Source organism: Podarcis bocagei (genome assembly GCF_964188305.1).
Source record: "Podarcis bocagei genome assembly, chromosome: 13".
Classification (NCBI taxonomy): domain Eukaryota; kingdom Metazoa; phylum Chordata; class Lepidosauria; order Squamata; family Lacertidae; genus Podarcis; species Podarcis bocagei.
In genome coordinates, this window is record NC_138138.1 from 1,547,677 (window position 1) to 1,570,389 (window position 22,713).

At 50.7% G+C, this 22,713-nt stretch overlaps 1 protein-coding gene across 6 annotated transcripts in view; it reads right to left on the reverse strand.

The window, feature by feature from the left end:
* Nucleotides 1-10,989, reverse strand: part of KIAA1671 — a 146,455-nt gene extending 135,466 nt beyond the window's left edge. For all 6 annotated transcript variants that reach the window (XR_014001766.1, XR_014001767.1, XR_014001768.1 and 3 more), the window contains exon 1: nt 10,884-10,989. The gene's annotated coding sequence lies outside the window, so the exon portion shown is untranslated. The remainder of the gene's footprint in view (nt 1-10,883) is intronic.
* Nucleotides 10,990-22,713: the final 11,724 nt, after the last annotated feature.

Here is a 22,713-nt window from a genome sequence, read left to right on the forward strand (position 1 = left end):
CGTCACATTTATCAACTGTAAAGTTAACTTTTTTCACTCTATTCTCACACTCACATTATTTAATTTGTATTTTGATCAACTTAGAATCAATCATAGAATCATAGAGTTGGAAGAGACCACAAGGGCCATCGAGTCCAACCCCCTGCCAAGCAGGAAACACCATCAGAGCACTCCTGACATATGGTTGTCAAGCCTCTGCTTAAAGACCTCCAAAGTAGGAGACTCCACCACACTCCTTGGCAGCAAATTCCACTGTCAAACAGCTCTTACTGTCAGGAAGTTCTTCCTAATGTTTAGGTGGAATCTTCTTTCTTGTAGTTTGGATCCATTGCTCCGTGTCCGCTTCTCTGGAGCAGCAGAAAACAACCTTTCTCCCTCCTCTATGTGACATCCTTTTATATATTGGAACATGGCTATCATATCACCCCTTAACCTCCTCTTCTCCAGGCTAAACATGCCCAGCTCCCTTAGCCGTTCCTCATAAGGCATCGTTTCCAGGCCTTTGACCATTTTGGTTGCCCTCCTCTGGACACGTTCCAGTTTGTCAGTGTCCTTCTTGAATTGTGGTGCCCAGAACTGGACACAGTACTCCAGGTGTGGTCTGACCAGAGCAGAATACAGTGGCACTATTACTTCCCTTGATCTAGATGCTATACTCCTATTGATGCAGCCCAGAATTGCATTGGCTTTTTTAGCTGCCGCGTCACACTGTTGGCTCATGTCAAGTTTGTGGTCAACCAAGACTCCTAGATCCTTTTCACATGTACTGCTCTCAAGCCAGGTGTCACCCATCTTGTATTTGTGCCTCTCATTTTTTTTGCCCAAGTGCAATACTTTACATTTCTCCCTGTTAAAATTCATCTTGTTTGTTTTGGCCCAGTTCTCTAATCTGTCAAGGTCGTTTTGAAGTGTGATCCTGTCCTCTGGGGTGTTAGCCACCCCTCCCAGTTTGGTGTCATCTGCAAATTTGATCAGGATGCCCTTGAGTCCATCATCCAAGTCGTTGATAAAGATGTTAAATAAGACCGGGCCCAAGACAGAACCCTGTGGCACCCCACTAGTCACTCTTCTATGTGATATTTCTAATTTTCTGTTGTCTTTTCATCAAATGCACTACCTACTGGTATGACCCAGAATGCCAGAGAAACAGTGCTGGACATCCTCTTAGCCTAAAGGCCTGCTCTGTAAAGCAAAAAATGGGTGAGGTATAAATAATAAATTATTATTATTATTCCAATGAGGGCCCTCAATTAAGCAGCTGCAGGGGTCAAGAACAAACCAGGAACTCTTGTAGTCTTGTCTCTATTTTCCCAGGTATTCTCTTCATTCACTAATACTTTAACTGAGGCTGCAACCCTAACTACAATTACGTGGGAGTAAGTTCACTGGGACTTACTTCTGTGAGAATATGCATCGGATTGCTCAGCCAATGTGTCTCCTCTGCTCCAGACTTCCCTTCCTTCCACTTCCTCTCTTTTCCTCATGCATTTGGTTACTTAGATGGTTTACGTCCGCAGGCACATTCTTGTGATTTGTCCACCCTATGTCATATTTATTCTTCACCACTTTGCTTTAGGAAATAATATTTGCACACAGCTCAGGTAGTACGTATCATGTTGCAAGAGACTCTGAGGGGCACCTTTTGAATTATGGTGCGGTTGCTTGGGGGACAAAAACTTTTTGGTTCAGGCCTGTACACGTGACTTTTTAAAAGAGTGCTGCCTACAGCTGCTGAGAGTAATGGATCATTGCCATAGAAACATTGGCTACCCTTTTTCTCGCAATGAAATTTTCTCATAATTGTCACCAATAAAAAGTCATGTATGGCGGATCAATATCCATATGTTGCAATCCCTGAATAGCGATGCCAACTTCACTTAATGATTGCACTCGCCAGATTAATTTGAACAGAATTGTATGATCCAAAGTACCTGGAAGAGAGAGATACTCAAGATCATTCACACATTAAATCATCATTAGAGACACTGAGGTTGAGAGATCAAACTTGAAAGATTATGAACTGGATACCATGTGGTACACTGATTAAGTCTGCATCCTGCCATCTGTCAAAGACTTGTCCTAATCCTACTTTAAACACGGAAAATACAAAACTTTCTTCAAGCCAGACGTCAGGAAAGCACCTGTCCTTCCAGATTAAATTGCTCAGTTTATCACACAACAGGCACAATCCCCAATGGGATTTGCAGTTTGCCTCTGCAAACTGAACATGTCATGCAAATAGGGTCATAAAGGCAGATTTGGCAATCTGAGGAAAATGTTTAACCCTCAAAACCAGAACATTTGCAGGATACCCAGTAGCTGGTCATTTTAATGATTACTTTGTAGTGCTTTTAATGTATTTTTAAATGTTTTTATATTGCTGTATATAGCGACATTGTTATGTTATAAGAGGGTCGTTGGTATATTCTTTTATAAATACAAACACTGCCATTACACAAGGTTAGCTTGCCGTCTTAGACAAGACACATTGTGCATGTTTTGGTTAACAATGCTCAAAACCAGAACATGTGCCACATTGCTTAAAGGGCAGATTGCATATACTTGCTGAGTTTCCTTTTATCCCTATGTGATCTTTTCTCACATTACAGTTTTTTTCTCATTTCTTTCTTTTAGGTTTGCATTTCTTTATGAATCTCTCATCTCCTTCCCCAATCTGAATATAAGTACTGGTATGTATGTACCTGTTTGCACTGAAAATTGAATAGAGAAACTAAAAGAAAACTATTTGACAGTTCTCATACAGCAAATGCAATGGAGCATCATATGGCCTGTGTTAATTCAAGTCAGTACAGCATGAAAACTCAAGGTCGTAGGTTCAAGGCCCACATTGGGCAAAAGATTCCTGCATTGCAGAAGGTTGACTGGATAACTCTTGTGGTCCCTTCCAACTCTACAATTCTTTTTTTCTCTTTTTTAGCAATTTCAATATAACAAAATATCAAAACATATCCTATTCATTATTCCCCCCCCCCCTTCAACTCTACAAATCTATGGGGTACAACACTTCCACAGTCAAAGATGACATGACCCGTAGGCAGTTCTCAGAGGAATGGGAACTAGAACCTCCCATGCCAGCACAAGGAGCCCACCCTAGTCCTTGACAGGGCAGAGCAGGCAGGAAGGAGGCTGAGGCTGCTGACACATGGAGGCTATCTATCCATTTGCTAAGCAAAGGATGCTGCTGTAGCTGCCACAAAGCAAAAAACATTTTGCACAGATGCAGCCATCAGAAACAGAGCTGGGCTCCTCAGGTTGAAATCATAGAACTGTAGGATTGGAAGGGACCCAAATGGCCATCTAGTCCAACCCCCTGCAATGCAAGAATCACAGTGCTAAATGGGCTTTAAATGCTTATATTTGTTTTCCTAACTGCTATGAGAGACATGTCATTAACATTCCTGTTTCACAGTTGGAAGTAAATTCTATTAATTTCAGTAGGATTTTCTTCCAGGTCAATGTGCTTAACACTGGGGCATTAAGCTAAGAAGTTTCGAATATCCCAGCACTCTTCCATAATATCATATCAGATACAGAAAACCAGTATTTCAAATATTCAGTAACACCAGATGTCTGATGCAGTACAGTCTATCCACAGTGTCTGCTAAGAAATGACAGAGATTCAGTGAATCCACAGCTGAGAAATGATTTGACTGTCAGGTGCCTCAGAACCAAATTACAGTGGTACCCCGCAAGACGAATGCCTCGCAAGATGGAAAACCCGCAAGACGAAAGGGTTTTCTGTTTTGGAGGCGCTTCGCAAGACGAATTTCCCTATGGGCTTGCATCACAAGACGAAAGCCCATAGGGAAATGCTGGCGGTCGGGAGCAAAGACTTTCGCCCACAGCCGGCCTTCAGAAGAGGACCTCTTCTGAAGGCCGGCGGGGGGCAAAAGTCTTTGCTCCCCCCCGCCTGCCTTCCCCCCCGCCTGCCCCGGGCGATCTTAAAATGCTGGCGGGCGGGAGCGAAGCGTTCGCTGCCGACCCCCAGCATTTTGAAATCTCCAAGGGACAGCAGAGAAGTCTCTGTCCCGGGGAGATTTTAAAATGCTGGGGGTCGGGAGCGAAGCGTTAGCTGCCGACCCCCAGCATTTTAAAATCTCCCCCTGTCCCGGGGAGATTTTAAAATGCTGGGCGTTCGCTGCCGACCCCCAGCATTTTAAAATCTCCCCGTGTCCCGGGGAGGTTTTAAAATGCTGGGGGTCGGGAGCGAAGCGCTGCCGACCCCCAGCATTTTAAAACCTCCCCGTGTCCCGGGAAGGTTTTAAAATGCTGGGGGTCGGGAGCGAAGCGCTCCCGACCCCCAGCATTTTAAAACGCTGTTCCGAAGGGGGGGCGGGGACACCTGCCCCAGCCGCCCCACTTTGGAAAGCTGTTCCGAAGTGGGGAGGGGGGGCGGGGACACCTGCCCCAGCCGCCCCACTTCGGAAAGCTGTTCCGAAGTGGGGCGGGGGGCGGGGACACCTGCCCCAGCCGCCCCACTTCGGAAAGCTGTTCCGAAGTGGGGAGGGGGGGCGGGGACACCTGCCCCAGCCGCCCCACTTCGGAAAGCTGTTCCGAAGTGGGGCGGGGGGGGCGGGGACACCTGCCCCAGCCGCCCCACTTCGGAAAGCTGTTCCGAAGCGGGGGGGGCGGGGACACCTGCCCCAGCCGCCCCACTTCAGAACGTTGTTCCGAAGTGGGGAGGGGGGGCGGGGACACCTGCCCCAGCCGCCCCACTTCGGAAAGCTGTTCCGAAGTGGGGAGGGGGGGCGGGGACTCCTGCCCCAGCCGCCCCACTTCGGAAAGCTGTTCCGAAGCGGGGAGGGGGGGCGGGGACACCTGCCCCAGCCGCCCCACTTCGGAAAGCTGTTCCGAAGCGGGGAGGGGGGGCGGGGACACCTGCCCCAGCCGCCCCACTTCGGAAAGCTGTTCCGAAGTGGGGCGGGGGGCGGGGACACCTGCCCCAGCCGCCCCACTTCGGAAAGCTGTTCCGAAGCGGGGAGGGGGGGCGGGGACACCTGCCCCAGCCGCCCCACTTCGGAAAGCTGTTCCGAAGCGGGGAGGGGGGCGGGGACACCTGCCCCAGCCGCCCCACTTCGGAAAGCTGTTCCGAAGTGGGGCGGGGGGCGGGGACACCTGCCCCAGCCGCCCCACTTCGGAAAGCTGTTCCGAAGTGGGGAGGGGGGGCGGGGACACCTGCCCCGGCCGCCCCACTTCGGAAAGCTGTTCCGAAGTGGGGCGGGGGGGCGGGGACACCTGCCCCAGCCGCCCCACTTCGGAAAGCTGTTCCGAAGCGGGGGGGGCGGGGACACCTGCCCCAGCCGCCCCACTTCAGAACGTTGTTCCGAAGTGGGGAGGGGGGGCGGGGACACCTGCCCCAGCCGCCCCACTTCGGAAAGCTGTTCCGAAGCGGGGAGGGGGGCGGGGACACCTGCCCCAGCCGCCCCACTTCGGAAAGCTGTTCCGAAGCGGGGAGGGGGGGCGGGGACACCTGCCCCAGCCGCCCCACTTCGGAAAGCTGTTCTGAAGTGGGGCGGGGGGCGGGGACACCTGCCCCAGCCGCCCCACTTCGGAAAGCTGTTCCGAAGTGGGGAGGGGGGGCGGGGACACCTGCCCCAGCCGCCCCACTTCGGAAAGCTGTTCCGAAGTGGGGCGGGGGGGCGGGGCCACCTGCCCCAGCCGCCCCACTTCGGAAAGCTGTTCCGAAGTGGGGCGGGGGGGCGGGGCCACCTGCCCCAGCCGCCCCACTTCGGAAAGCTGTTCCGAAGCGGGGGGGGCGGGGACACCTGCCCCAGCCGCCCCACTTCAGAACGTTGTTCCGAAGCGGGGCGGGGGGGCGGGGACACCTGCCCCAGCCGCCCCACTTCGGAAAGCTGTTCCGAAGCGGGGAGGGGGGGCGGGGACACCTGCCCCAGCCGCCCCACTTCGGAAAGCTGTTCCGAAGCGGGGAGGGGGGGCGGGGACACCTGCCCCAGCCGCCCCACTTCGGAAAGCTGTTCCGAAGTGGGGCGGGGGGCGGGGACACCTGCCCCAGCCGCCCCACTTCGGAAAGCTGTTCCGAAGTGGGGAGGGGGGGCGGGGACACCTGCCCCAGCCGCCCCACTTCGGAAAGCTGTTCCGAAGTGGGGCGGGGGGGCGGGGACACCTGCCCCAGCCGCCCCACTTCGGAAAGCTGTTCCGAAGCGGGGGGGGCGGGGACACCTGCCCCAGCCGCCCCACTTCAGAACGTTGTTCCGAAGTGGGGAGGGGGGGCGGGGACACCTGCCCCGCCGCCCCACTTCGGAAAGCTGTTCCGAAGTGGGGCGGGGGGCGGGGACACCTGCCCCAGCCGCCCCACTTCGGAAAGCTGTTCCGAAGCGGGGAGGGGGGGCGGGGACACCTGCCCCAGCCGCCCCACTTCGGAAAGCTGTTCCGAAGCGGGGAGGGGGGGCGGGGACACCTGCCCCAGCCGCCCCACTTCAGAACGTTGTTCCGAAGTGGGGGGGGCGGGGACACCTGCCCCAGCCGCCCCACTTCGGAAAGCTGTTCCGAAGCGGGGAGGGGGGGCGGGGACACCTGCCCCAGCCGCCCCACTTCGGAAAGCTGTTCCGAAGTGGGGAGGCGGGGCGGGGACACCTGCCCCAGCCGCCCCACTTCGGAAAGCTGTTCCGAAGTGGGGCGGGGGGGCGGGGCCACCTGCCCCAGCCGCCCCACTTCGGAAAGCTGTTCCGAAGCGGGGGGGGCGGGGACACCTGCCCCAGCCGCCCCACTTCAGAACGTTGTTCCGAAGCGGGGCGGGGGGGCGGGGACACCTGCCCCAGCCGCCCCACTTCGGAAAGCTGTTCCGAAGCGGGGAGGGGGGGCGGGGACACCTGCCCCAGCCGCCCCACTTCGGAAAGCTGTTCCGAAGCGGGGAGGGGGGGCGGGGACACCTGCCCCAGCCGCCCCACTTCGGAAAGCTGTTCCGAAGGGGGGGCGGGGACACCTGCCCCAGCCGACCCACTTCAGAACGTTGTTCCGAAGTGGGGAGGGGGGGCGGGGACACCTGCCCCAGCCGCCCCACTTCGGAAAGCTGTTCCGAAGCGGGGCGGGGGGCGGGGACACCTGCCCCAGCCGCCCCACTTCAGAACATTGTTCCGAAGTGGGGAGGGGGGCGGGGACACCTGCCCCAGCAGCCCCACTTCAGAACGTTGTTCCGAAGCGGGGAGGGGGGCGGGGACACCTGCCCCAGCCGCCCCTCTTCGGAACGTTGTTCCGAAGCGGGGAGGGGGGGCGGGGACACCTGCCCCAGCCGCCCCACTTCGGAAAGCTGTTCCGAAGTGGGGAGGGGGGGCGGGGACACCTGCCCCAGCCGCCCCACTTCGGAAAGCTGTTCCGAAGCGGGGAGGGGGGCGGGGACACCTGCCCCAGCCGCCCCACTTCGGAAAGCTGTTCCGAAGGGGGGAGGGGGGCGGGGACACCTGCCCCAGCCGCCCCACTTCGGAACGTTGTTCCGAAGTGGGGGGGCGGGGACACCTGCCCCAGCCGCCCCACTTCGGAAAGCTGTTCCGAAGCGGGGCGGGGGGTGGGGACACCTGCCCCAGCCGCCCCACTTCAGAACGTTGTTCCGAAGTGGGGAGGGGGGGCGGGGACACCTGCCCCTGCCGCCCCACTTCGGAAAGCTGTTCGGAAGTGGGGAGGGGGGCGGGGACACCTGCCCCAGCCGCCCCACTTCAGAACGTTGTTCCGAAGCGGGGAGGGGGGGCAGGGACACCTGCCCCAGCCGCCCCACTTCGGAAAGCTGTTCCGAAGTGGGGCGGGGACACCTGCCCCAGCCGCCCCACTTCGGAAAGCTGTTCCGAAGCGGGGAGGGGGGGCGGGGACACCTGCCCCAGCCGCCCCACTTCAGAACGTTGTTCCGAAGTGGGGAGGGGGGGCGGGGACACCTGCCCCAGCCGCCCCACTTCGGAAAGCTGTTCCGAAGCGGGGAGGGGGGGCGGGGACACCTGCCCCAGCCGCCCCACTTCGGAAAGCTGTTCCGAAGCGGGGAGGGGGGGCGGGGACACCTGCCCCAGCCGCCCCACTTCGGAAAGCTGTTCCGAAGGGGGGAGGGGGGGCGGGGACACCCGCCCCAGCCGCCCCACTTCGGAAAGCTGTTCCGAAGCGGGGCGGGGGGCGGGAACACCTTCTGAAGGCGGGGGGGGGGCGAAAGTCTTTGTCCCCACTGCCTGCCTTCCCAGGGGCTTTTAAATCGCCCCGGACAGCGGAGAAGTCCTCTGCTGTCCGGGGCGATTTTAAAATGCCGCCCGCCAGCATTTTAAGATCGCCCCGGACAGCGGAGAAGTCCTCCGCTGTCCCAGGGTTTTTTAAAATGCTGGGGGTGGGAAGAAAAGCCCTTGTGTCCCCCCCCCCAGCCTTCAGAAGAGGTCGGGGGACAGACTGTCCCCGGACCTGGTCTGAAGTCGGTTTCCCTAGGAACGCATTAATTGATTTTCAATGCATTCCTATGGGTAACCGTGCATCGCAAGACGAAAAAACCGCAAGACGAAGACACTTGCGGAACGAATTAATTTCGTCTTGCGAGGCACCACTGTAATTGTGCCATCGATAGAATCAAGCTCATGCTCCCTTTGGAGTCAACTTTATCTTTCAACTTTCAGGTTACAGGCAGAACACACACCATTGTGGATGCCTGTGGAACTAGCACTAAGGTTAATGCCTTAAAGGAGACCCTAATTTGCCAACCTGGTGCCCTTCCAATGTTTCGGACTGAAACTCTTGACAACCTCATCATAGGGCCATGCTGGCTGGGGCTGATGGGAATTGTAGTCCAAAACACCTTCAGGAGACCAGGTTAGCAAAGGCTGCCCTAATTCAAAGCATCTGTCCTGAAAGAAGTTCAGCTGAAATAGGATGTCTAAAGTGTTCATCATTTAGTCACACTATTACTGCTTCAAGTAAAAAACACAATCCTACAATATCCCTTATCAAAAAAAAAAACTACAAAAGTAATAACATCATTAATCTGTCAACTAAGTTGCTTTTAAATGAGAAATGGATATTGATTCAAATGTGTCCAAAGCTGGAAGAAGTATTTCCATTCACATGACCACTCTCCAACTACACCACACTGCCAAAACTTTTTATTAAACACTTTGTCTGAATAATAAAAAATAGACCCAGATTCATTTTACAACCATACTATCAGCACAGGACATACCACAATAAGGGACTACCCCCTTTCCCAAATTAATTTCTTTTATAATACCACAAGTCAAAAATTAGATCCCTCCAACTAGCCAGCCCCTGGCCTTTGCTCTGGGAGACGCACAGAAGCCCAGTAATCCCCTCATGTGCATTACATGAAGGGAAGGGGTGCTGACTTCCCATTTGCACCCCCTCCCAGTTTACAAGTGCCCAGCAGTTTCCTCCAGTCTGCCCTCCCTGAGACATACACTCTATGTAGGAAATAAATGAATAATCTCTGAAGGAGAGAGAGGACAAACAATGACATTAGCATAACTCAACTAAGCATAATCATCTCAAATGCAGTAAGACAAATTACGGATGTCAGAATCACTTAATTATCCCATGGGGCTTTAATGAGGTTTAAATACTATGATTTAGCTATGCAGAAGGAAGAAACTCTGGAAATAGCATAATGTGATTTGTTTTTAGGGTAGGCATGATCAAGATGAAGCGGATTTCTTTTTGTTTTTAGTCAGAGCAACCCAATTTTGGAACAAGCCAAGCCAAGCTGCCTGGCTGATAAGGATCCTGCTCTGTCCTCCTGGCAGCTAACTAATGAGGGGGAGAAATGGGTCTGGGAAATGGGTGAAGAACAAGGAACTCGACCTGGCTCCAGCCCCTGTTGCTATTTTTCCTCTGTCAGCTTTGGCCTTTAATCCCATCAAAAGGGTCCGGCTTATTGGGCGCTAAAAAGGGAGAGCCCATTACACGCAGCAAAAACAAGGGAAGGGGAGGGAGGGAGGAAGGAAGTAAAAATCACTCCGGGGAGTTTTAGACCTAAAAGAGGAGGCTCCCTTTCCTTCTTCCAAGCTTGCCTGGAGGGCTCTTCCACCCACCCACCCACCCGCATGCCCTCCCACCCCATCCTTCCATGCTCTTCTTCCTGCAAAGAAAGCAAAGCAGGCGCTGACCCCCGACCTCTTTGCACGGCTGGAGGGTTTCGCAGGCAGGCGCTCTCCTCTGCCGCCTTCTCCCCAAGCTGTTGCAGAGGCGCCTGGCAGAGGCGACGGGAAACAAAAAAGCAGAGCAAGGGTAGGGGGCACACAAAGCAGAAGGGGCTGTTGCCAGGCAGGAAAGGAGGGGAGGGGGGAGGCTCCGTGTCAGGAGGAATCTGGGGGCACAGCCCCCCCTTGGGAAAGTGCCGCCTGCACACATATAGACCCCAAGGAAGAAAAAGCGGGGTGTCCGGAAGAGAAGGTGGCTTGGGAAGAGGCTGCGAAGCGGGAGAAGAGTTGGGGGGGGGCGCATCCCGCAGATCTGAGGAAAGCAAACGAGGAGACCGAAGAGGACGCGCGGGGGGGGGGCAGGGTCACAGGTGCCCAGGAAAGTCGGGAGGCGATCGGAAGTGATTTGCGGGGGGGGGGCTGCCCCGAGGAAGAGGCTTGTCTTTCGCTCGCACTTTGGCTGTCTTCTTGGGGAGGAGGGGCAGCGGCCGGTCCCGGAGATGGAAAAGGATGGGGGGGGGGCAAAGAGAGAGAAAGAGACCCGACTCCTCCTCCGCGCGAAGCACCTTTCTTGGGGGAGGGGGCGCCCCCTCCTCGTGAGGAGATTTTGGGAGACGCGATAGACCGAAGGAAACTGGCCGGGGGGCGTCGCTGCTCCCCCCCCCCAGTTGCATTTGGGGGAAGGGGGTCCCCAGAGGGAGGGGCCACACAATACCACCCCGTAGTCCTCACCTGGGTCCGACGGCGGTGGCGCGTGCGCGCGTGCTCCGTCCTGCCCGCCGCGCTCGGCTCCCGGTCTCTCTTTCTGGGCGTCGGGGGCGCGCGGCGCAGCCCAGCTTGCTTGGCCCGGGCGCCAGGGGCGGGGCTTGCAGAAGGGGAGGGGCCTGCGCACCTTCATGGGCGGGGCAGGAGGAAGCGCCTCCGTTGCCATGGGGACCGCGCAGGCCGCGGGCGGAGGAGGCGGGGCGGAGTTTCGCAGCCCGCCTGGGGAGGGAAGGGCCTCCCTTAAAGGGGGAATTAACGTCTAATTGCATAACATTTCTCTGCCGCACGACTGCGTGTCGGAGGGGCTCCTGGCCCAGAGTTCAGCCTCAAGTATTGTGCTAAAATTGAGTTGTATTGGAAGTGAAATTCTAGGATTATGAAAAACAATAACAAAAATTGGGATTTTTATTATAAAATATAAGACTTCTTCCCACACACAATTTCTCTTTTTGAAATAATTTGTATTGTTTTTACAGAGTAAATAAAACAATTAAGATTTTTTTTAAAAAATAGTGAAAATAAAACAAGATTTTTCCAAATCTTAGGACCTCCCTCCTCCCCTCTGTGGGTTTAAATGTCTATGTCAACTGCATATTATAGTTCATCCGAATTACAGTCCTCCAATATATCCAAAGTATAACACTTCAAGAGTTATTCAAAGCCTGCCAAAGAGTTCAAGTGTTTACAATGTTCTTTTAAATACAATCTGTATTTGTCCTGGGACGCGGGTGGCGCTGTGGGTTAAACCACAGAGCCTAGGACTTGCCGATCAGAAGGTTGGCGGTTCGAATCCCCGCGGCGGGGTGAGCTCCCGTTGCTCGGTCCCTGCTCCTGCCAACCTAGCAGTTCAAAAGCACGTCAAAGTGCAAGTACCGTATTTCTCGCTCTATAGGACGCACTTTTTCCCCTTCAAAAATGAAGGGGAAATGTGTGTGCGTCCTATGGAGCGAAGACGCCATAGCCCCGCGCACTCTCCCAGCTGGAGAGGTGACGTGGGGCTGTAGAGGCTCCTGCCATCACCTCCCCAGCCGGGAGAGGGTCGCGGGGGGCTGCTTTAGCCCCGCGCGCGCTCTCCCGGCTGGGGAGGTGACCCGCGGCTATGGCAGGAGCCTCTCCGCTGCCCCTTTCCTCTGCTCCCTGACCTGCTCTTTGGGGCTGGTGGTTGGCTTCCCCCGCCAGCCCCAAAGAGCAGGTCGAAAGGAACCTGAAGCCTGGAGAGCGAGAGGGGTCAGTGCACACCCCTCTCGCTCTCCAGGCTTCCAAGGTAGCTGCCTGAACGCACCTTAAACCGCACCTTGTTTTAGAGCGGGAAAACGAGGGGGAAAGTTCTCCCCCTCTCTGTGCAGCGCCTCCTGCCGCTTCACTGAAGCAGGGCAGAGAGGGGGAGAATTTTTTTTTCTTGTTCTCCCCCCTCTAAAACAAAGTGCGTCCTATTGCCCGGTGCGTCCTATGGTGCGAAAAATACGGTAGATAAATAGGTACCGCTCTGGCGGGAAGGTAAACGGCGTTTCCATGTGCTGCTCTGGTTCGCCAGAAGCGGCTTCGTCATGCTGGCCACATGACCCGGAAGCTGTACGCCAGCTCCCTCGGCCAATAAAGAAGCAGAAGAAGAAGAGTTTGGATTTGATATCCCGCCTTTCACTCCCCTTCAGGAGTCTCAAAGCGGCTAACATTCTCCTTTCCCTTCCTCCCCCACAACAAACACTCTGTGAGGTGAGTGGGGCTGAGAGACTTCACAGAAGTGTGACTGGCCCAAGGTCACCCAGCAGCTGCATGGGGAGGAGCGGAGACTCGAACCCGGTTCCCCAGATGAGCACCGCAACCCCAGAGTCGGTCACAACTGGACCTAATGGTCAGGGGTCCCTTTACCTTTTATATTTGTCCTATTCTCTATGGAAGTTTTGATCCCCCTGATTTCTGATTTTCCTAGTCAATCTAGCCATCTCTGCATAGTTAACTAATTTCATCTGCCAATTCGCCTTTGTCAGCATCTTGTTCTCTTTCCATTGCTGGGCAAGCGGCATCCTTGCAGCCGTAGCCGCGTACATGAACAGTCTTCTCAAATCCTTCAGTATGTCTGCACCTAAAATTGCTATTATAAACATTTTTTTAATTCATTATATTTGCCATAATTCCTTTATCTTTTTACAATTCAACCGCATATGGTAGAAGGTGCCCTCTTTTTCCTTACATTTCCAACAGACATTTGAGCTAGTCCTATACATTTTCACTAACTTACTGGGAGTTAAGGTAAATACCAATGATACATAATCATATAGTTTTCTTTCAGCATGTAACTCGCTGTAAATTTTAAATCCTCTTTCCAAAGTTTTTCCCATGCTGCCAATTTTATGTGGCTGGGGAAACTCAGCCAGATGGGCAGGGTATAAATAATAAATTATTATTATGTTATATCCAAAATCTTGCCCATTGAATTATTGCTGACTTAACTTCTTTATCTTTAACAAACCATTCCAAAAACAATTTATACATTTTAGAAAGTAGTTTCACCTTATTTTGTAAATTCTTTCTCAAACCTCGATAATTCAGTGGCAAAACCCTTTCTTTTATCCATTTTAAAAACATAATTCAGCTGGTGATATTGTAATCAATCTGTTAAAATGTTGTAACCAATCTTTTCTCATATTCGATTTCTTCACAAAAATCGCTTCTAATGGCGATAACCACCATGGAGTTTTTTGTTCTAGCAAAAAAATGTATTTATCCCATACCACATATAATGACTTTCTTATTATAGAATCATAGAATCATAGAGTTGGAAGAGACCACAAGGGCCATCGAGTCCAACCCCCTGCCAAGCAGGAAACACCATCAGAGCACTCCTGACATATGGTTGTCAAGCCTCTGCTTAAAGACCTCCAAAATAGGAGACTCCACCACACTCCTTGGCAGCAAATTCCACTGTCAAACAGCTCTTACTGTCAGGAAGTTCTTCCTAATGTTTAGGTGGAATCTTCTTTCTTGTAGTTTGGATCCATTGCTCCGTGTCCGCTTCTCTGGAGCAGCAGAAAACAACCTTTCTCCCTCCTCTATGTGACATCCTTTTATATATTTGAACATGGCTATCATATCACCCCTTAACCTCCTCTTCTCCAGGCTAAACATGCCCAGCTCCCTTAGCCGTTCCTCATAAGGCATCGTTTCCAGGCCTTTGACCATTTTGGTTGCCCTCCTCTGGACACGTTCCAGTTTGTCAGTGTCCTTCTTGAATTGTGGTGCCCAGAACTGGACACAGTACTCCAGGTGAGGTCTGACCAGAGCAGAATACAGTGGCACTATTACTTCCCTTGATCTAGATGCTATACTCCTATTGATGCAGCCCAGAATTGCATTGGCTTTTTTAGCTGCCGCGTCACACTGTTGGCTCATGTCAAGTTTGTGGTCAACCAAGACTCCTAGATCCTTTTCACATGTACTGCTCTCAAGCCAGGTGTCACCCATCTTGTATTTGTGCCTCTCATTTTTTTTGCCCAAGTGCAATACTTTACATTTCTCCCTATTAAAATTCATCTTGTTTGTTTTGGCCCAGTTCTCTAATCTGTCAAGGTCGTTTTGAAGTGTGATCCTGTCCTCTGGGGTGTTAGCCACCCTCCCAGTTTGGTGTCATCTGCAAATTTGATCAGGATGCCCTTGAGTCCATCATCCAAGTCGTTGATAAAGATGTTGAATAAGACCAGGCCCAAGACAGAACCCTGTGGCACCCCGCTAGTCACTCTTCTCCAGGATGAAGAGGAACCATTGATAGGCTCCTACCTTCAGGAGCACTGTCTCCCTCCCCCACATTAGTCAGTTTAAAGCCTTCCTGATGAGGTTTCTGAGATTTTTGGCAAAAACATTCCTCCCAACCGTTGTGAGGTGCAGCCCATCGCTTGCCAGAAGTCCATCTTCAAGAAACTGCAGTCTGTGATCTAAGAATCCAAACCGTTCCTGTTTACACCATTTGCGAAGCCAGCTGTTCACTTCCACTATTTTTCCCTCTCTCCCTGGGCCACGTCGTTCAACTGGGAGGACAGATGAGATGACAATTTGTGCATTTAATTGCTTCAATTTCCTGCCCAGAGCCTCATAGTCTCTTTTGATCTTCTGGAGGCTATTGCTTGCAGTGTCATTGGTTCCCACATGAACCAAGACGAAGGGGTATTTGTCAGTGGGTTTTATGATTCCTTGCAGTCGTTCAGTTACATCTTGGATCTTAGCCCCGGGGATACAGCACACCTCCCAAGACATCTTGTCAGGCCCAGAGATCACTGCTTCTGTTCCCCTCAGTAGGGAATCCCCTATCACCACTACACGCCTCCTCTTAGGTTTGGTCGGGGTTCTTCCGTGAGCTGTCCGTTCCAAGGTCGCCTGCACATTCCCTGAGGACTGACTTTGCTGCTCGTCTTCATATACCTGATCGACTGTAATGAGGGAGAGATCTTCAAATGGAGTCTGCTCTTCGTCTTCCATGCTAGGGGAGAGGACCTCAAAGCGATTGTGTATTTCTAAACAATCAGAGCGAACCCTGGGCCTCCTACTTCTTTGAGTCACGTTTCTCCATATATCTGGCTCCTGTGCTGGTGAACTAGCCTCCTTCTCAGGGGTGTCCCCTGTCTCCTCCTAATTCTTTGGAGCGTAGCTACACGTTCCTCCAGTTGCTGGACTTTGTCTTCTAAGAGGGCAATCAACATGCAATTGCTGCAGGTAAAGCTGCCTGTAATCTTTGGCAAGATGGCAAACATTGCGCAGGAACCGCAGGTGACTGCAGCTGTTCCCTCCCCCTCCATCTTGAGAACGTGTCGTTGCGAGTGACTACAGTGGTCCTCCATCTTAAAAAGTGTGAAGACAGGACAAATACCCCCCCCCAAAAAAACCTAGGTCTCCCCCAACAAACGTTTGAGACTAGCTCCCCTAAATCTAAAAGATGGATCAAACTGCGAGCGCCGCCAGGCGCGCGCCGCTGCCCTGCTAGGTCTGATAAGCTCCTCCCACAGCTAATCCCCTGCCTCAACAGAAACCCTGCCCCCTCTGACCTTTGCACAGGGAGAACAGCTAATCAGCCACAAAGAAACACACACACGACAAGTAGTAGTATTGGTGAGTAGTGGTGGAGGGAAACTGGGGTGGAGGGTTAAACTGGGTGGTGGGTTTATTTTATTTTGTTTATGTTTTTTTCTTTTTCGGATATTGTATAATGATTTAATGTATAATGATTTAATGTTTCTTTTCTGTTATGTATTATTTCTCTTTTTTAATTAAATTGTATGATGGTAAATCTAACTAAAAATACAAAAAGAAGGTGGGGGGGGGGGGGAGAAGACCCATTGTTTCCCAGGCCAGCCTCTTCCCATCTGCTACACTTCAGCAGTATCACCAGTAGCCAGGGATGGTGGGAGTTGCAGAAATTGTAACTGAAAGGTTGGCCAATGCTCCTACCTTTAATTTCAAGTTGAGGGCTTTTTGGAAGCCTTCTGCTAGACATTTTGCATGGCTGGGCAGCCGCTACAGCAGGTTGTAGGGGCCTTTGTAAGCAACACTTAAATATGCAGTCCATTGGGACACTCCTGCCATTGAGATGAATGGTGAGCCTTACAAGAGCCTTACATTTCAACAGGGCTTGCCTATAAGAGCATCCCAATGGTTTCCATCAGCTAAAATTACTCAGTCTGCCATTGGATTCCACCTTTAATATTCAGATCTCCAGGGGAAATTGAAGGCATTCACAGGCTATGAATTATTGTTTCTTAGCTTGCCCCTTCTGCACATTGAGTTTGGGCTCTCATTCCTTGGAATCACCATGACAACATTCCTCTGGAGCACCAAACATCCTTGAATCAAACTCTGGAAGCAAACTTGTGTCAAGCTTCTGCAAACACTCCTTTTCTGTTGACTCCCCCCCCCCCCCGGGATGCAACATTTATTTGAGTTTTCCCCGCTGGCCTGCCTCCACGAAGGTGCCAGGAACATGCTTTGCTCTGAGAAATTCTCCTTGCACTCTCCTTTGCACACTTGAAATCCTACAAAAGTGCTCTACCATGAGGGATCAGTGTGTAAGCAGGAACCACAAAAGAAGTTGTTGTTGTTGTTTAGTCGTTTAGTCGTGTCCGCCTCTTCGTGACCCCATGGACCAGAGTACCCCAGGCACTCCTGTCTTCCACTGCCTCCCTCATGCTGGTAGCTTCCAGAACACTGTCCAGCCATCTCATCCTCCGTCGTCCCCTTCTCCTTGTGCCCTCCATTTTCCCCAACATCAGGGTCTTTTCCAGGGAGTCTTCGCTTCTCGTGAGGTGCCCAAAGTATTGGAGCCTCAGCTTCACGATCTGTCCTTCCAGTGAGCACTCAGGGCTGATTTCCTTAAGAATAAGTAACCAGTCTCAAAGACATTCACGTTACTATGAGTCACCCCCAGGAATGGATGGAGCAGGTGAAGAGAGGTCAGGCTGCTAGTATAAAAATGTACACTAAAGCAGCCCTTACTGGTTCATAGACCTGTAGCTGTGTGTATTTTCTGCAGATATCAAACAGAGATCTCTTCTTGCTTGCTTTGCACATGGGATCTTTTCTTACTAGGACTGCCATGCTTGGTTTGCTAGATGGATGGACTAAGAGAAAGGGCCTTAGCTCAGAGGTAGAGCATCTGCCCTGTATGCGGAAGGTCCTAGCTTTAGTCTCTGGCATCTGCAGCTAAGGCTGGGAATGTACCCCGTCTGGAATCCTGGAGACAATACTGAGCAATGTGGCCCATTGGTCTGACTCAAGGTGGCTTCCTATGTTCCTATAATGTACACACACACAAAAACACATTTCTTCCTCCCCCTCCAGTTAAAGTTTGTCATGCAAACTTTGTTTCAATATAAAGTTAAGAACAAATACCACATTGTCTGCACAGAGACTGATGCTTCTGCAATTCCATCTCTGGCAGACATTGCTAATAGCAAATGGGCATTCCATAGCTGCCCAGGCAGAAGCAGGCCTCGGGGCTCGACACTCAAAAGTGTCCAGGATTTATCCTGGATCCTCAGTGATATTACATGTAAAATATCCAAGTCTCCACTTGGTGGATGTGGATCTGTTGGATTCTCTGCACACATCTGTTGTTCTTCAGTTGCAACACAACTAGAATTTGCCTTTGCAATGATGACTAGACTGTGGCTCTAGAGGTGCGCCGTCAGTAGCCGGCTTCTTAGCAATTCCTGTGTATAGTCCTGATAATGTCACTGAGTCCCTTGTACATAAGAATAAATTTAAGGATTAAAGGCAAACGGATGAGCTAAGAGGATTTGCAGCCCAAGCATCTCCCCTTTCTTCAAATACCTCATTTCAGCTCAGTTCCCCTCTTCCTCTCCCAAAGCTGTGTAGGTCTTCCAGCCAGAAAAGGATTTAAAAAACATAATATGCAAATCAGAACCGTTTATGTAGACCAACAGTAATCTCTTACCTTCACCTGGTTTCTGTCACTCCATAATGCTGTATCTCTGCACCATATACTGTACTGAAGAAAGCAGACAGCTGTACATGGTAAAGATGAATTATCTTGCATTTCCTTCTTTGACAAATATATAAACTTGCATTTGCCACCCTCAGTTAAACCTTTAGGTAAAAAAAAGCAAATGGCAGTTTCCCCGCAATGGTCATTTTCCCAGTTGAACAGCAGGGCTTGGATGAGAGGTGCCATTCAGGGGCCATGTGGAAGAGATGCTACACAGCCAGGATTGAGGAAGGAGAAACGGATCTGAGTTGGATTTTTATTTAATCCTTGTGAATCTCATGCGACAACTCTGCAAACTTGTCTATTAAAATATCAGTGTTCGGAAATAATTTGCTCCAGTTGCAACTTGCATTGCAGGGGGTGGGCTAGATGACCCTTGGGTCCCTTTCAGCTTTACAATTCTATGATTCTAAGGTTTACTTGAATGTTTAGAAGACTCAATCATTTTTAAGCTAACAAACCCTACCTATTTGAAGAGCCATGGCTCTGCCGTGCAAACAGAAGGTCCCAGGTTCAATCCTTGGCATCTCCAGGTAGGGCTAAGAGAGACTCTGAACCTGAGTTGACAATACTGAGGTGCTCTGGTTATCTCCCACACTGACTACTGCAATGTGCTGTATGTGGGGCTACACTTGAAGTTGACTTGGAAACTACAACTAATCCAGAATGCGGCAGCTAGACTGGTGACTGGGAGTGGCTGTCAAGACCATATAGCACCGGTCCTGAAAGACCTACATTGGCTCCCAGTACATTTCTGAGCACAAATCAAAGGGTTGGTGCTTACCTTGAAAGCCCTAAATGGCCTTGACCTGAATGAGTGTCTCCACCCCCGTTGTTCAGTCCAGACACTGGGGTCCAGCTCTGAGGGCCTTCTGGCAGTTCCCTCACTGCAAGAAGTGAGGTTACAGGGAACCAGGCAGAGGGCCTTCTCGGTAGTGGCGCCCGCCCTGTGGAATGCCCTCCTATCAGATTTCAAACAGATAAACAGCTATGTGATTTTTTAAAAGACATCTGAAGTTCAGAGAAGTTTTTAGTGTGTGATGTAGTATTGTGCTTTTACTATTTTTTGTTGGGAGCCTCCCAGAATGGCTGGAGCAACCCAGTCAGATTGACAGCATATAAATAATAAATTACTGTTGTTGTTGTTGTTGTTGTTGTTGTTGTTGTTGTTGTTGTTGTTATGAGTCAGACGGACCAATGGACTGACTCATTGTAAGGCCATTTCCTATGTATACATTAACACCAAGAAAGTTCAGTGCTGTCACTTGTGGATTGAACCAGCCAATCAGCATAGCCAGCCCTGAGGGATGACAGAAGCTGTCATCTAATATTGAGAGGACTGCAGGGTTCCCACCCATTATCTACCACATGGTTAGCCAACCATGGTTCCCTCCAGATGTTGTTGGATTACAACGCCCTAATTCCCAACTATTGGCCAGGCAGGGTGGGAGGGAGTTTTGGAGTCCAGCAACATCTGGAGAGCCCCACCAGGACTATGCCTGCTCTAGACCAAACCATGCCCAGTTCTTTTCACTCTGCAGCCTAACTAATGAGAGATCAAGACACCTTTCATTCCTATAAGGTGCTTTGATTGAACCTGTAAGACCCAGGTTGAAAGGTCTGTCTCATCTTCCTGGCCTTGCTAAACCTGCACCATGTCTGAACATGCACACAAGTCTTTAAAATAAGCAAGCAAGCAACCTTTTGATCTGGGAGCAGATGGGTGGGGATAGGGTGCCACGGTCTGATCTGCTTCTTCCTGCTCAGGAAAAAATGTAAGCATGACAACAGTTGGGTGCTGTTTCCACTGTTCCACTAAAGCTGCTATGAATAAGTGGGGCCCGAGGGTGGTTCCTCGTGATGTTTGCCTACGTGGTGGGGCTTATCAATGCAGGCACAATCTCCCTCCATTAGCCAAGAGGAGATGCTTTGAAGCCTTTGCTTCTCGACTTTCTTCAGATACTCATTAACAAAAACTAGGATTGCAGGGTGTGGGGGCTACTTCTGTGAGCCTTGCCTCTGCCTGCATTTGTGAGGTCAAATCCATTGGCAGAGTTGCCAGCTCCCCACCAGGGCAGACCACTGACCTGAAGTCTCCAGGCTTGCCTGCCTGCCCCCGGGGGGAGGGCTTGTATCTACACGTGGGCAAGAGCACCTGTAAAAAAATAATTAAGAATACTGTGCATGCAGCTTGAAAGCTTCAGCCTGGCAGGAGCTTGCAGCAAATTATTGCTCTGGCCTTCTTGTCTCCTATGAACACCTACATGTATTTTCTTTGTTTTCTGAACAAGCAAGAATGTTTTGTGGCTGCTTAACAGTCCAGAGACTTCTGTGCTAATCAAAAGCCCTTGCAGCTCCATAAATAATTTTTATATTGGGAGATATACCGTGTGGCTGGTTAGAGATACACCAGATTATACATTTTCTAAATCAAATAAATAAATAAATAAATAAATAAATAAATAAATAAATAAATAAATAAATAAATAAAGGGGCTCAAGAATTACACAGCTGAAATGGTTTTGAGAAACTATTCTATTCAGCCAACCCACTGGGAAAGGGAATCTCTCCCAACGATATAAAATCCTCACACAACTGACTACCCTTCCTCTCACTTCAGTAAGACTAAAATGGGGTGAAAGATTTTGGAAAAGAATTAGAGGAACAACTCTGGGAACAAATTTGGGATGAACCACCTTTTGGATCCATCTAAATTAGAATTTGAGAAAATGCTTTAAAGCACATCACTGGTTTATGTGCCCAGCCAGATAATATAGAATTAATCATAACACATTGAACCTTTGCTGGTGGGAGTGCAATTTACCTGCACATGTGGTGGTTTTGCACAAAAATTATCCCTTTTGGGGGGAAAGTGTTTCAAATGATGCAATAATTGCTAAAACCAGACTCGAAATTAACTCTACTATTGTAACATACTTCACAGATTAGAACGAATAAAGATTTCACCCTCCATTTATTAACTGCAGCTAGATTAGTGATTGCAGAAAAATGGGAAAGCTTAATGCAAATCTTTTTGAAGCCTGGATTTCGCAAGTGATGAACATTGTGCTTATGGACTTTGTTAAGACTCTGTTGCCTATGTTAAGACCATAAGAGCCAACTCCCAGGGGCTGAGGTCCCTTTGGCCCCCAAATAAAATATTTGATGGGACTGCCCTCCCCCAAGGCATTGCCATTCAAATGGTGTGCATGTACCACATCATGTGATCAATTATGTGGGGTGGGGCTTACCTTCTCTCCCCCCCCCAATATTTTATTCAAGTTGGCACCCCTGGTTAAGATAATTGAACATGGTTTTCATACACACTCCACTAACTCACAAAATCTTACAGACACTTTCATGTACCATAGAATCCTAGAATTGTAGAGTTGGGGCCCCAAGGGTCATTAGTCCATCTCCCTGCAATGCCGGAATTTCAACTAAAGCATATCTGACAGATGGCCATCCAACCTCAGCTTAGAAAACCTACAAGGATCCAAGAAGTCCACCACCTCTAAGGGAGACCGTTTCACTGTTGAACAGCTTTTACTGTTAGAAAGTTTTTTTTTCCTGATGTTTAGTTGGAATCTCCTTTCTTGTAACTTGAAGCCATCCTACCCTCCAAAACAGGAGAAAACAAGCTGTTCCCTCTTCCATGTGGTAGCCTTTGAGATATTTGAAGATGAATATCATATCTTCTCTCAGTCCTCTCTTTTCCAGGCTAAGCATACAGTAACCAACTCCTTCAACTGTTCCTCACAAGGTTTGGTTTCCAGACCCCTTTTCATCTTAGTTGCCTTCCTCTGCGCGCATTCCAGCTTGTCAACAACCTTAAATTGTGGTGCCCAGAACTAGACACAGTATTCCAGGTGTGGTCTGACAAAAGCAGAATAGAGTGGTCCTATTACTTCCCTTGATCTGGACACAGTACTTCTGTTGAGGCAGCATTAGCTTTTTTCCTGCTGCATCACACAGTTGACTCACATTCAGCTTGTGGTCATAGAATCATAGAATCATAGAGTTGGAAGAGACCACAAGGGCCATCGAGTCCAACCCCCTGCCAAGCAGGAAACACCATCAGAGCACTCCTGACATATGGTTGTCAAGCCTCTGCTTAAAGACCTCCAAAGAAGGAGACTCCACCACACTCCTTGGCAGCAAATTCCACTGTCGAACAGCTCTTACTGTCAGGAAGTTCTTCCTAATGTTTAGGTGGAATCTTCTTTCTTCTTTCTGGTCCACTAAGACCCCACTATTTTTCTTTTCTGTGCAACTACTAAGCTCTGTTTTTATTGTATGGGAATGTTT